Source organism: Camelus bactrianus, chromosome 5 (genome assembly GCF_048773025.1).
Source record: "Camelus bactrianus isolate YW-2024 breed Bactrian camel chromosome 5, ASM4877302v1, whole genome shotgun sequence".
Classification (NCBI taxonomy): domain Eukaryota; kingdom Metazoa; phylum Chordata; class Mammalia; order Artiodactyla; family Camelidae; genus Camelus; species Camelus bactrianus.
Window position 1 is genome coordinate 72,409,901 of NC_133543.1, and position 16,135 is coordinate 72,426,035.

Below are 16,135 nucleotides of genomic sequence, written 5' to 3' on the forward strand. Positions count from 1 at the left end.
AAGTAGAAAGAATTTTAACAAATTGCCAAAGTTGACCCAGTTTATAGGTGTTGGACCCAAATCCATCTTGGGCATTCTGATTCCAGTATCTGTATGCTTTACTGCATATTAAACCTTGAAAAATTTTGATTAAGTGCTGTTTAAATTAAGGTATCATTATTAGGATTAATATTAATTAGGTCATTATTTTTCACACTCAGCTAAACTACTTCATGTATTAACAAAGTTAATGTGAACAGCAGGGGACCATTTAGGGTGATCAAAATTAAGTATTATTCTTAATTTTCGTCTGGATACCATAATTTTGGCACCATTAAAATCAGAACAGGATGTGATATTTCTCTTCTCTTAAATAGATTTCATTTTCTTTGGTTGCTTAAGTTTTTCTGTAACTTTATGCCACAATTGTACCTCCTGATGGCAGTGGTACCTTGAGTTATGATGTTTAGGGCAGGAAACAGGATTCAACTAAAGTGATTTTTTGAAGTTGAACTTTGATTAAAGGTCTTTCCAAGATCTAGTACTTAAAAAACAAACAGGGTGTGTGTACATATTTGGAAGAATTAAATAAATAATTAAATAATTTAACTATCTGAGTCTGTTTAGGCTGCTATAACAAAACACCATAGACTAGGTGGCTTGTAAACATCAGAAATTTATTTCTCACCATTCGGAGGCTGGGAAGTTCTAGATCAAAGTGCTGGCAGATTTGGTGTCTGATGAGGGTGGCTTCCTGGTTCATAGGCAGCTGTCTTCTCACTGTGGCTTCACGTGTAGGAAGTGGGGAGGGAACTCCTTGTCATCTCTTTTCTAAGGGAATTAATCTCATGATCTAACAACCCCCCTTTTCTGCCAGTGCAGTGTCACAAACTGTGCCATTAGATGGAAAATGTTCCCAGCATCAGGTACAAATGGACTGTTCTGCTTTATGCAGAAACCATTTTTGAATCTTATCTTCAAGATTTTATAATGTGCTTGATTGATATTCTGCTCATGTCTCCCACTTCTCATTTTCACTGTCATTTAGATCTTTAAAAACTGTGTTTACCATTATTTTAATGAAATCTCGGTTTGGAGGAGGGATATACAAATAAAATGGTTATCAAATAGCAGTGTAAGCTACGTAATGCTTAAGCCAGAGATGATGTAAGGAGGAGCTTTTAAAAGGAACAGAATGCCTATTGTCATAGGACCAGTGAATTTGAGGGCTAGAAGTGTTTCCTTTATTTTACAAATCAGTTTTTACAAAACAAGGTAAAATAAATTGTCTAAAATCACACAATTGTTAGTATCAGTCTAGAATGAGTGGCAATTCTAGCTGAGGTGATTCTTTACTTCTTACTTGATGACAGTTGATCTTAAAGGTCCCTGATGATGGTTTTTGCTTAGAACATGGTGCACCTGGCACCTATACGTGACTCAAATCAATAAAGACTTTAAGATATTTTATTGTTAGTTGGCCTGACTCTTGCTCTGTGCTTGCTATACTTTAAGCTTTTCATACTCTTCATACCCAGAGCAGGGAGAGCTGCAGACTTTTTACTAAGCAAATCTCAAAATATTAGAGCAAGCTTATGGCTAATGCAGTTTTTCTTTTTCAACCAGAGATTCCATCTGAAAAAAAAAGGTCTCTTTTAAACTCCCTTTTAAAGAATAATTTATGGAGCAATATTTTATTTAATCATATTGCAGTTAAATTTGAGCCAGCGCTAATGACAATTCTAAGTTGTCCTTTTTATTTTTATTTTTCAAAACTTAAAATATAAGTTTGAGCCAATTTACCCAAGAGAAAGTATTAAATAATTCAAACATATAAAATCATAGTTTTCTATTCATGTCAATAAGTAACAAGGGTACAGTGAGATATTTCAGTGTGCTTGGACACATTTTTTCAGCTGTAGAATTGCAAAGGACATCATACAATATGTTACTTCATTAATCCACCTGAGGTTATATGACAAGGAGTACCTTGTTAGTCTGCCAACATGATGGGATTTAGATTTTGAGAAGTAAAGTAAAAACTGCAAGTCTAGACTAATGCTTCTTTTCAATCAGTATTTTATAAGGAAATTAAAATTCCAGATCCTTCATAATTCTTCTCCAATATTATTATCTATAATCTTTTTGAGGTTGCATTTTCAGATTTAATGCTTTCACATTTTAAATTCATAAAAACTAAAAGCTGGAAAAAGACCCAAACTCAACTTGCTAACCTTACAGTCAGGTAAATGAAGGCACTGAGATTTTAAATGGCTTCCTCAAATAGGCGCACAACTAATTCCTGTAGCCTTGGTGATAACTCAGCACATTTTTAATATGTTGTAGTTTCATTTTCGTTCAAAATATTTAATTTTTTTCTTATAACTTCTTTGATTCCTGGTTATTTAGAAATATTTAATTTCTGCACATTTGGGAATTTTTCAGATACCTTTCATTTGTTGATTTATGATTTAATTCTGCTTTGGTCAGAGGATATACTTTACAGGATTTTCTTTCTTTCGCATATATCAGGAGTTTATTTATGGCACAGGATATAGTCTATTGTAGTAAGAGTTCTGTGTACTCTTCAGAGGAACATATTTTTTGCCCATGTTGGAAGTCACCCCCTGCGGGTGATGCTGAACTTGCTGGGAAGCCGCTGTGCTGCCTGCAGGACTTTCTGGACGTCTTTGTCCATGTGTGTTACATGGAAACTCACTGGAAGTGAGCTCAACTGGGTGTCCCACTCGCTGTCTGAATACTCTAGGAGCAAGAAGGAAAAATAAGTACGCTGGAACAGGAAAGAGGAACCCTTTCCTCCTCCTGTTGTGCCCCTCAGGGTCCCTCTACTGGAGAAGCTTACCATCTTGCCAGCCGGGAGGAGACAATGTTTCAGCTCCAATTTCACAAGTAAGACAATGAAGAGGGGATTTGGAGCTGAGAGGCAGTAGGTTGACATCTGGCACACTTAAAACATGACTCTTGCTAACTTGTATTAAAATATCTTGTTTTCCTTGTTGCATTATATCAATAACAATCATCATCAACACCAAATAGACTAGGAATTAAAATCCTTGGAATATCCACAAATAAGTAGAATCATGATATTTCCTGTAATTTTCATTTTTAATTTTCAATGAAATAAAACTAAGCTGTGTTATAAATAAATGGATTTATCAGTAGATGGTGCTATATGCCTTCTATTTTAATTTTTTCCAGCAAGCTTAACAACATTTTGATTTCCCTTTATATAACTGTTATATACCTTTAAAATTATAGAATACAACGTATATTTAAGCAATTTACAAAAATACTTAAAATTTAAGTCTTATTTGACAAACCAGGCACATGTTCACAGAACGATAAAAACGCAAATAGGAAAAAATGCAAACAGTGAAGCTTTTGGAGCAGTACACATTCTGCCAGCTGTTGGTAAGTTCTTAATTCTGATTTCCTCAGTTAGTATTTAAAAAAAGTAAAATTGATGGATAATACTAAAAATCACTCACAATACCTTTGTTGAATTGATTTATGGCAAGTGATGTCAGGAAAGTGGATGGCATGGTGAAATGGAGCATTGGAAAGAACTTTCTCCAATATATTTATATAATAAAAAATGTGAGTTTTAGTATAATAGACGCAATTCAGTTGTCAAAATGGAAATCAGTGTTGCCTAGAGTTTTCACAAAGGGTAAATAGTCAATTGATTATGCTGAAGATGAGAGCTGGACATGTGCTAAAGCTAGGAATTGGACATGTTTTACCACTGAAAGGAAGTAAGAATGAAACTGAGAAGTAATCAAATGTAAACGTTCATCAGCTTAAATACTTCAGTGATCAATGCTTTATTGAATACTAGTTTTCTATTTTACTCAAAATATATAGTTTCTCATATTAGGAAACGGAATATCATTTTGCTTTGGAGAGTACATATCATTTGTATGCTAAAAGTAGAGTGTAAGCTTTGACTTTCAAGATTTTGTAGAAACCTGTTCTCTTTAGTATACTGTGATACAGTATTCTTTTTGACAGCACTGTCCTAGTTATTTTGGGAGGGTTTTCAGTGGAATATATTTTATTATTTGTCCTCCAGTGGACAAATGCTCAATTTGTATGTAAATAACCTTTATGCATAAAACTCTCCAATACTTCATTTCCACTGGAATCTGTTACTGTTTCTGTGAGCACTGTGAAACCAAACCAAACTGTTAGATCTGCTTTTCTTGGTGTAACCTATGTAACAGAATTATGTGTGATGCTTCTTAAAAATGAAGACTCCTGAGGGTGGAAGGTGGGAATCTGCCCCACAGTGAAGTCCTTTGAGGTGTCACTGCTTTCTAGAATACCTTTTCTTCCTCCATTTCTGAATCTATAGAACCATGTACTCTTCTGTATGGCCTATACGCTACTGAAAAGGAAAGGGAAAAAAAATCTATAAAGTATTATGACAACATAATCACATCCAGTCATAACCACATTTGCCAAATTTACATATGAGTATACATGTATTCTCAAAAAATAGTCTGCACTGAATGGAAACCAATAACCATTTACAACAGAGTTAGTATAAGGACATTTTCTGAATTCTAAATAGTTCGTAATTTTTTGAGCAATAACTAATTTAAATACTGATCTTTTTTTTTTTTTAAATAGAGATACTGGGGATTGAACCCAGGACCTTGTGCATGCTAAACATGCACTCTACCACTGAGCTATACCCACCTCCACCCCAAGCAATAACTAATTTAAATATTTAGAGTCATAGGTATATATGTGTGTGTTTTAGAGCCCAAATATCAAGCCATCATTATTTGAAAGAAAGTAATCTAAGTGGTTTCCTTTCCTAGGTTGTTTAAAACCTTAATTATTTTTGTAAATTGTTTTTTTAAGATCTGAAGATGTTCCTTCAAATGAAATTGATTTGTCATTCCCAAAGAGGATTACTTCATCTTCCCGTATCTCTGGACTGGCTTCTGTCTTTATTTTCTGCTATGAGATCTCATTCCATTTTTGCTTTGTTACAGCAATGTTGAGAAATGCTAAACCCACTTCGAGTTTCTATAATTTCTTTAATGTCAGTTAATACAAAATTAAGAAGAGCAGAGGAGAAAATGCATATTTCAGAAAGCTGAAATGTACATTTGAAATATGCCTAAAAATTATTATACTATCATGTGCTTTAATAATTAGTGTAGTGTGGTAATCATGGAGTGTGCTCTTTTTAAAAAAAAACAGATTTAGCCCCGTCAGCTTCAAAACCTGAGCTTTCCATTTTTTAAATAAGAGAAATGGAATAAACTTAGAGGCAAATGTATAAGGTGATGCAATATAGTTTAAAATATATCCTAAGAATAACTGATATTTTTAACATTTTAACATTAACATTTATCCATGAGAAAGCAAGAAATATTTCTTTGTTTACAGAAACAGTAACCAAACCTTTTCCAAATGTGTGCTTTCTCTCCCTCTTCCTTTCTCTTCCCTTCCCTTTTCTTTCATTACTAAATACCTTTCCAGAGCAACTTAGTCCTGAAACTTTAGGTAGAGCAGAGAAATGTAGGGAAGGAGAGAGAGTCTGAGGAATGCAGAGGACGTCTGTGCCTTGAAGGATGGCTCAGGGCAGAGCCTGAGCAAGGACAGAGGAAGCTGGCATGAGAGGGCACCAGTGGTGGCAGAGGAGGGTGAGGAGGGCATCCTTGTAGGGAACAGACCTGATGCGGGGAGTTGGAGCCCATGCTGGGTTACAAATGGTGGGAAGGAGGCACAGAATAGAAGTCTGAATGGACTGAGGAGGGTGCCCATATGTACCCAGAGTGGAGTGTCTGAGCTAAGGACTGTGGTGAATAGCGTCCCCACAGTGGAGTAGCACGACCTTGAGTTCCTAGCCCAAGGCAGGTGAGGAGAGCATGCACGTGGCAGTGGGAGATGGACTGGTGTGCAGAATCATAGTCTGCAAAGCACATTTCTGAGCATCTGAAGCAGTCTTTGGAAGGGTGGTGGGCATCAAAATGGGTCACACATGTGGATTTAAAACAGTAGGCTGAAAGTACTAAAATATCAAATTTGTACTCTAGGACAAAATTCTTGCTCTTATGATTAGGATATAAAGTCATCATATGATGTTAATAACTGTTTTCAGTCCTTGGATTTTATGAAGCTCCACATTTTACAGTTTTCTCAACTGAGAATGTGTCAATGAGAAAGCAAGGGGTGTTTTGGAATAGTTGTCCAGGTCTCCCTGGTTTCTTAGATAAACAGTGATCAGCATCTTCCACCGGCAGAGTCCATCCTCATTAGGTCTGGGTATGTCTGAAAGTTCGGATACATCCCACAGATTTCCGCCTGTTTTCCCTTCCTGGTCTGTGAGACATAGGTGGCATTTGCCTCCCTAACACGATATACCAGAATGCACTTAACCTAATCTTTAAATGGGCACCCTTAACTATTCATGGTTTGCAGTCACTTACATCCTCCCTGCACTTCTACATCTCAAATATACAAATTCAAATACATGATAGTGGTTTCAGGACGAACTGTCATCTTTCATCCTACTATTGAATAACATCCCTTGCTCTACCAAACTCCCCAAAAGAGTCTGATTTTTCTGATTGCATAGCCCTTAAGACAGAAAACTTATTACTCACCAGATTGCCCATTCTGTTTTCAGTTAGAATGTTTTGGGTGATTTTGTTGTTGTTGTTTCCCTTGGAACAAAACTGTCACCCTGTATCTTTGGTCCATCAGAACTCATTCTATACCTCAGGGTCACAGGAAACATAGTGTAATCCATCTTTCCCAGGACAGCCATTCAGACACCTAAAGCAGCATCTGCCCTGCTCACCACAATTTTGGTATTGATGTAAGCCATTTAGTATTTCTGTCCATGAAAATTAGCTCTGCTTACTTTCTCTGCAATTTTTCTGTAAATCTAAAACTGTTCTAAATAAAAAGTTCCATTGAAATTTACTGAATTGATTTTTAAATAAAAATATTACTTAAATATTTAATTCAATGTATTAATTAATATGTACACTCATATACATAAATGCACCTTCATTTTTTTTGTAGAAAAATTCTAAAATCCCACTTAAACTTACTGTGTAAGTTTAATAAGTCATTTAATTTCAGAAGACCAGTTTCCTTGTCCAGAAAATAATATTTTGGATTATGTATTTTCTAACTTTTATAAATATTTTTAATTTAATAAGTGGGACTTTTTTTTACACATTATTTTCAGTAGAATTTAGAAGTTACATCAAAGCATTCTAGATGTTAAAATGTAACTTAATAGTACTTCAATTAACTTTTCCCACAGTTTCCATAACATTCCACGTGATGGTGCTATATTACTACAAGAAAATATTCAAATTTCCAATTTCATAAAGCTTGGCACTAATCATCTCATCTTTCATCTGTTAGGTTGCATTTATTTTTTCAAAAACTATGGAAAAGTACATAGTTAATCAATCTAACTAACAAAGAAATTAACCTATGCTAAAACCACTATTTAAATCAGAGGTTGGCAAACTTTCTGAAAGGTCCAGATATTAGGAAGTGCTATATTGTAGTCTCTCTTGCAATTACTCAGATACACCATTGTATCAGCAAAGCAGCCATAGACAATTCATGAATAAATGTGTGTGACTTTGTGCCAATAAAACTTTATTTACAAAAGCAAGTGGCTGGCTCATGGGCTGTAGTTTGATAACTCCTGATATAAATTACAGGTGAAATTGAGCCTCCATTTATATTGGTTAGCAAACTGGCTCCCATACATGGAGGGCAAGGAGAGACTGGAAAAAGAGGCGGACCACTCCAGATTGGTTGGCAGCAGGCTTAATAAGCAAGGGAACTTACGTACGAGGCTTGTCTTGGGTGGCCACAGGACTAACAGACTCCTGCCTGCCTACCAGAATCTTAAATAAGTTTATGGAGAGACTGTAACTGGGTTCAGTCATGTATTCAGTCCAGATGGTCTCAACAACACCTTACCTACTCAAGGCTATGTCCATGGAACAGCTCCCACGGTGGGATGGTGAGCAGAATATGCATTCCAAGGACTGAGTGAGGATGCCCTGATTGCCCAAGTCCAGCGCTAAGATGAACCAGCAGACATGCCCTCTAGATGACCTCCCCAACAATTTATTAGTGACCATGTTTACTGAGCCAAAATTGGTACTTCTAGAGGTGGACAGACTCCAGGGTGGCCCCTGCATGATCCTTGCCTTCTGGTATTTATGCTTTTTTTGTGATTCCCTCTCCTTGAGTGTGATCAGGACGTGAGACTTCCTTTTAACCCATAGGATATTGCAAAGGTGATGGGCTGTCACTCCTATAATTATGTTTTATTATATAAGACTCCATCTTGCTAGAAGACTTGCTCTGGAGGCTCTCCTTGCTGGACAATTAAATGACCATGCTGGGCAAGTCCACATAGAAAGAAGCTGGAGGTCTCTCCCAGCAGACAGTCAGTAAGAAACTGGAGCACTTAGTCCTACCACCACAAGGAAATGAGTTCTTCTGACATTCTACTCTATTTTGTGCTCCAGAGATTTGATTTTCTGCACTACCCATGTTAATTTTATTGCTGTTGGTTTTTAATAATTCTCACTTATCTCAATTTTGTCCTATTTCGTCTCATCTCTTTTCCTATTTTAAGCATTTTAATATTTTTCACTTCTGTCATCTCATCTGTTTAGCTATATAATTTTCTCCTTTTTTCTAAAGGTGACAAATTGTGTACTCGTTTGATGTTAATAGTATTATATGAATATATATATGCATTACCAAGCATTTCTGTTTTTAATTTTGGATATGTTACTGCTACCCACATATATTAATTCTTAGGAACACTGTTTTTAAGATCCAGACTCTTAGCAATATGTATAAAATTTTTCCTTCTCAAGGATAAAAGCATGTTAAGGTTGTGGCAGATTTAGTTACATGTCTTCATTCTTTATTTCTTAGTAGCCATATATGGCATCTTCAGCCTTACCATAGCCTCATGGCAAACGTGAGGTAGATCTTTCCCATCCTATTAATGTAGATCTTGGTCACATGACTTACTTTGGCCAATGCATTGTCAGGGATAGGACACAAACAGAACATTGAAAAGTTCTTGGTCTCTTGCATTTCTGCCATTGCCAAGAGACAAACATCATGGGTAGCCTGTGGGAGTCTGAAAAATGCAAGGCACGTAGAGTAGACACAAACTGATCTGTAGTCTGAATACAAGCCCCCTTGATCTTTCTCTGAAATTAGCTGAGCTTTCAGAACTTGTCAGGTGAATGAGAAATGAACACTTCCTGCCATATGCTGCTGAGTTTTGGCATTGTTTGAGATGCACATTTTTGTGGAAACAGCTTATTAATACACAAGTCTAGAAATAATTTGTTAGTATTTACTGGTTTTATGATAACTGATAATAAAATAACTTTCTTTATTCTGTATTACTATTCAAAACTTCAAGATGGAAACTTAGGAAATATAATTCTAAGTAAATTCCTAATCTGTTCTTATTGGTTCCAAAGTGGTTCACTTGTCTTTATTTCTTAGATTTTTTTCCCTCTCTTCTGTTGATGTTGACCTGTGAATATTATGATCTTCTTAGAAAAATTCTGAAAAATAATTTTCAATGTGCTGTCTTTGAATCTGATAACATATTTAGCAGAATTCAAGGGAAAGATATTTTACTATACTGAATGACTCATTTGGCAATTTTGTGTTCTACCATTGATTATTTTCTAAAATAAGTCTTTATATTTTTAAAAGAATTATTTCCAGTTCCAGAGTAATCACACCAATTAGAATTTTCCAAGCAGGTGTATTCTTGGAATTTATTTTAATGACTGTACAGCAGTCTGAAACTCATGGTGCACACTATTGCACCTTGAGTATTTTTGATCCTGAAAATGAGTACTTCAGTGCATTATCTTCTGAGAAATAGTATCATAATAACCTCAAGAATTATTAGAACATAGCTACTTTGCTATCATGGGGTGGTTTCAGCACACACAAATTGAATTCTAAGTAATAAGAGCAAGACCACAATGTTAAAGGGTTTGCAAGGTAATTTTTTGGATCACAAAATATGAGACCTAACTCTTTCCCAAGAACGATACAGATTCCCATTTACAAGCTTTGCATCACATTGAAATTTGGTTACTATCTCAGATCTGTAGGATACCTCAGTGTCCCTCAAGTCTCTACAAACCAGTCTGACTTTGACAGTTCTTTGGTTGTCCTAAAACAACTTAGTGTTTACTCATAGGAGTAATAAAACAATAAGGCAAGTAATCCTAAGTGGGACTGAATGAAAGAAAGAGATAAAAACCACTCTAAATGGGGTTGTTCTCAACTGAAAATGCTGAAATGACTCATGAATGCTTTATCCTCCTCTACTTAATACAGATTCTGGTTGCTCTTTTTGCAGGAGTTCCTCAAGACCTCATCATGTAAGTCTTCTCTTAAGAAGTAGTGTAACTATTTTTGTGAAACCTCTAGCAGCCCCACACAGACGTAAATGGTTTGCCACGCTGCTTTCCTTTCTATCAGCTACTCTATTGTTTATTAACTGCCTCTGTGTTTCTCTTTGCGTTAGATGGTGAACTCTTTGAGAGCAGAGTATGACTTGTAGTAATATAAAGCTGGGAACTTCGTTAACACCCAAAAATATATCCGTAGAATTAAAGGTTAATCTCAGACAGAGAACTAAGAACAGGGATCTACTTTTCTCTTATTTTACTCTTAACGCTGGGAAACTAAATCACACGTCTTAATCGAAAATCTTTTCTCAACCATATATGTTAGCGTTGTCACAGTGAAATATTTCTTACTGCTAGTTTATTTGATATTAAGTTGATGTTAACTAGCAGTAAGAAATATTTGATATTAAGTTGATGTAGAAAACAAAAATTTAGCTTTATTGTTTGGGTATATGAATGTCTCATATACACCTAAGAGTTATCTGGGGGACCTGCAGATACAGGCTTTCCCCATTTACTGAGCTATCTAACTGAATCGAAATATTATTTTTGAATGCATCAAAATTAGGTTTCTTTTAACTTTTTTTTAAAACCACAATAAGTAGTATCATTTTCTCACTTAACCATCTCTCTGTAAACTTTTCTAAACTCTGCTTCTTGGGAATTTCTATTTCCCACTTGCTCCCACATGGTTTTCACCCGTTGCCAAAAATCGTCCTCATTTCTTTTCCTCTCAGCAGTTTGAGTTATCGTGGTTGACATAAATTGTTACTTACTCCTTTCTATGGAAAATTTAAGTGTTGTATGATATTGAAGAGCAGGAAACTGAAGGCGGCAGGAGACAACAGCATTTCTGCAACAGTACTTTTTTATGACAGACATCATGCAGCTAATCCCACATTAAATAATTACAATATGCAACAGTAAGAGTTGACAAGAGTTAAAAATACTGAGCCAAACCTGTGTCCCGGCACAGGTAGCTGGAGGTGAACTGGTGGGGCTGTTGACAGACAGAGATGAAGTGATAAGACAGGCCTCAGAATTAAGCTAGACAATACACTTAAAATTTTATTTTTGGCAATTGTGAAAGCCTAACAGTTCTAGGTTCAGACTTTCCTTGAACAAAACCGGTATTTGTGGACTTAGAGGAAAGAACTGTCCATTTGCTTATAATCAATAAGTTGCTAACAGATTCTTATAAGGAATTGATGTATTGCTGAAGGTGAGAGCAAGTATTTCCATGATGTCCGCAATTCGGTGTGTGTTTATACAGCATCCTGGTTCTTTACAAAGAGACCTGTGGTTTGGACGATGTTAGGAGACAGATGGTTACTACAACAAAGAATGTTGAGAAATTTCACTGAAGAAATGTGTTTGAATATTTTTATACATTGATGTACATTTCTAGTGACCTGCGAATAAATTTATCACTGGGGCAAGTGTGGAACAAATGGCACCGTCATTCCAGTGCTCAAGAGGTGCCATGTCTGAACATGTTTGTTTTAACCCCACGTGAGTCATCACACACTTCGGAACTGCTTCATGTCACAAGCAGAGTATGCTACCTTCTCATGCTAACCTGATGGTGGTATTTGCCCTTTTAAAGATTTTAATGCATTAGTAACTTGGATTCCTAATGTGTAAGTAAATGGTAAAATCCAAGTGATAAGTCTTTTCAGAGAAAAAAGAAGAATTTGATAGTTCTTCTCTTAGAAACCTATTCAACTAAAAAGAGTAGTTTAAAGGAAAAGATTTAACTGGCACTTAAAATATGTAATTTCTTGTTTCTTTAGCTTTGTGTTTAGGTAATGATGGGAATCATTCAACAGTCAAAATTGCAAAGAAAAGGTGGTGTTGATTTCTGAATTTTGAGATTTATTTTATTCAATCAAGTAATTTTACCATATGAGAAAAAATGAGTTATAGATTCTAAAGACACAAATTGAGGATATAACATCAGAGGAAAATGCAAAGTTAATTTATCTAAATGCCCTTCAAAACAAAAATTTTAAGTAGTCTTAGCAGATTGAGTAGCATTATATCATAATTTATCTTACTTTAAGTATTTAAACTTACCAGGTATTGGGAACTTAAAGGCTCTATCTTCAGATGACAATTTGATTATTTTCGTCATTATATAAGTATAATTTTTGAGAAATTATGAGATGTTATTTTGGGCGTTCAGTTCACTGAAAAGATACATGAAATTTGTGAGCTAATTTTTTCAATGTTATGTTGAACTGTTATCTGCTAAGGCTTATAAAATGCTAACTATTAGAAATGAAATCACTTCTTAAAACAAATTGGATTTTTTTTTTTTGCTTTATTGTTTAAAACTTGGTGACATCACGAACACATTGGAGGAGTTGGCCATCTGTCATTATCATTCTTATGAAACTGACTTGAGATGCTTGGTAACAATGAGACACTTCTCTAAGAGAAATACAGATCCTGTTACCCGTAACAAATGACCCTTTCCTTTTTAATATTTGCCTCAAAAATTTGCAGATAGAAGTTGGAAATGGACAGGGAACTTGTACTCCTAATTATGATCCCCCTAAATTCTTCTGTCATTCTCCTGCATTTATGAAGTGCATGGGGGTTGGCTTCTAGAGGATGGTAATGTTGGACACAGACATTATTCTTTGCTCACATAACTAGTTAATCCCAGCTTCTTAGCCCTCTCTTGTCATTGCAAGGACCTTAGAAGGCGGCTGTATTCTTGGAGGCATTACTATCAGCCAGCTGTCATTTACCCTCCCAGGAAAATGACTACAGCCCATAAAGCTGACTTCTTCCCTGGAATTAAAACTCATGGGCTAGTTGCACACACGCGAACCTTAGGATGCATGTCCCAAGTGTTAAAGATGAGCCCAGTATGTTGTTCAAACTGCATTCATATTTTTCACACATATCTTTAGCTTTAACCGTGCACTTAACCTGTCAGCTTCCTTGGGCCCCTTCTGATTGACCTGGGAAATTGAATGCATAAGCCTGTCATGCATGTCCTTTCTCTTGCTTCCCTGGTGTGGTCTGAACTTGCCCATGTCCTTACATTTGTCTGACATCTGGGTCTCTGACTTTGTGTAGTAGTGACATATTCTATTTCTAAAAGAATTATCACTTTATCATAATCAGTAGCTTTTACATTGGCCAGATGCTTTATTCTCTCTTGCTCTCACCTGTTCATGATCTCCACGACCCTCTCTCAACTGTGACTGAAATTACCACTTGGCACAGATTTTTGAGAATCATTCGATTTTCACTTGATGTTTTATTATCAGTCCAGATGGCAGAAAATGTTTGCCTACTTTTGATTTAGAAAATAGAGTGAGTTTGGTCATAATCAACTGCTAGATTCCTCGTAGAAAGTGAGAAGAATGTCATATTAGCCTCAGACTGAATGGTCACGAATTCCAAATTAGTGTCTTAAGGAAATGCTAATTATTTGTACACTAAAGACTCTCATATTTGAATATCTATTGATATAAAACAGCTTCCAAAGACAAAATAAAATAGAGTTTATCTTTTGTAGCAATTTGTAGATGATAATATATTAAAATTTCATTTAAAAATAGGGTTCTTGAATGTATAAGAGTGATTCAAGAAGTATACTGTTCTTTTTGGGTTCTTCATATAAGTATCACTTGTGTTTCTTATTTTCTTGCTTCCTATTGGTTCTTCCTCTCAGTCAGATCTGTTTTCTCCTTCCATCACTTTAATGAAGCCATTTTTAAAAAATTACCAACATATTAACTTGCTAGGACTGCCAAAACCACAGACAGGCTGTTAAACAACAGAAATTCATTTTCTCACAGCCCTGGAGACTAAATGACCAAGTTCAAGGTGTTGGTAGGCTGAGTTCCTTCTGCAGCCTCTTTCCTTGGTTTGAAGCTGGTCATCTTCTCCATTTGTCTTCACATGTTCTCCCCTTAGTGTATGTTTGTGTCCACATTTCCTCTTTTTATAAGGACACCAGTCATATTGAATTACATTAAGTCTCACCAAATGATCTCATTTTAACTAAATTACCTGTGTAAAAATCCTATCTCCACATATAGTCCATGGCCAAATATAAAGCCATCTACAAACCAAGGAGAGACGCTTTGGAAGAAACCAACTCTGCTGACACCTTGAACTTAGACATTTAGCCTCCAAGACTCTGAGAAAATAAATTTTTGTTGTTTAAACCAGCTGGTCTGTGATACTTTGTTATGGCAACTCTAGCACATAAAATAAAATAAAATGCTCATTATTTCAGAATAAAAGAAAAATGCTCAGTGATCTTATTCATCATCCCCAAGTTTAAAGCAAGGTAGCTCACTAAGTGTGTAGGAGGGAAACAGCATAAAAAGTTAGAGACTTGAGATGCAAGAGAAAGGGTGAATATTTGAGAGAAAAAAATGCTAGAGAAGTGTTTTGTATCATTGTTTAGCCTTGAGAGCTGTAATTTAAATAGATGCGATATGAGAAGCATAAAGCGAAGACCTAGTTTCTCTGGCTGAGGAGAGGCTTAGAAGACAGAGCCCAGCTGTGAGGACTTGGAACGCTATTCAAGATCCACTATCCTAGAGGAAGTAGGAAAGGATGGCAGCAGTCCAAGGCAAGGAGAAAGAATGTTTTCTTGAGAGAAGAGGAAAGAAAGAGAAGATGTGAGAATAGAGAGCAAATTAGCAGGTAAGATTTAATACGTTGCCTCTAAGGGGTATATGAAATAAGGACCAATCCTTTACATTAAACAGTACAATTTGAAAGAGATGAATTTTAGATTTCTGTACAGATACTTGGTGGAGGTATTTTTGGATGGTGGTCTTAGTACATTCTACTGAGATGGCTGCTTTGTAAGATCAGCCTTGAGCTCTGAGAAATACCCATTTGAAGGGGTCAGATTAAGTGGATTTTATAGACATTCACTTTGGAGTAAGAAAGATTTTTTTAAAATCCTGGCTCAGTTATTAAGGAATTATGTAGCTTTGGGCAGGTTAATTAACATCAAATTGTTCTCCCCTATGGGATGCAAATGTGCAGTGATGTCTACTGTATGGAGATGCTATAAGAATTAAATGAGCCCACGCATGTGAAGGAGGCAGTGTTTCCTGTTGTGACGAATGAATGCCGATGTTGACATCTGCTAGATCTATAGATCTGCTGGAGCAGTAAACAGGTTCTTATTCATCCCTTCAAGCTAAAGATCTGAAAGTGCACTTAATTTAATTTAAATTAATCATTAAAAGGAAAGTGCTGGCTTTAGGGATGAAACCAAGTGATCACAAAGGAAATGTCCAAGAATTATATATGTACTTTATTAGCTATCCACCATTTTATGAAGTAATTTAATTTTTAAATAAACTTATAAGATTGACTGTCTCTTCTTTCCCACAAAAAGAAACTGGCAGGAATTTTTAGAGAACATTTTGCAGAATGTAGGAAATCTAGTTAATCCTGAGTGCAATATGTTTCTAAATTTATTAGTTCTGAAGATGTATTGCACAGAACATCTCTAAAGTTCTACCTGTAATTATCTCCAGTTGGTATAATGAAGAAAAAGGAAACAGCAGCAGCCTAAAAATGTGGGAAGTTCGCAGCAGAATATTTCTGTAATTATGTACTCTTGGAAAAAGAGGAGTTAAAACCCAGTATAGGCATACCTCGTTATTTTGTGCTTCACCTTT

At 35.7% G+C, this 16,135-nt stretch overlaps 1 long non-coding RNA gene across 1 annotated transcript in view; it reads left to right on the forward strand.

The window, feature by feature from the left end:
* The first annotated feature begins 14,959 nt into the window (after positions 1-14,959).
* Positions 14,960-16,135, forward strand: part of LOC123618341 (uncharacterized) — a 34,449-nt gene continuing 33,273 nt past the window's right edge. The window contains exon 1 of the long non-coding RNA XR_006726765.2: positions 14,960-15,140. This is a non-coding gene — a long non-coding RNA (uncharacterized LOC123618341). The remainder of the gene's footprint in view (positions 15,141-16,135) is intronic.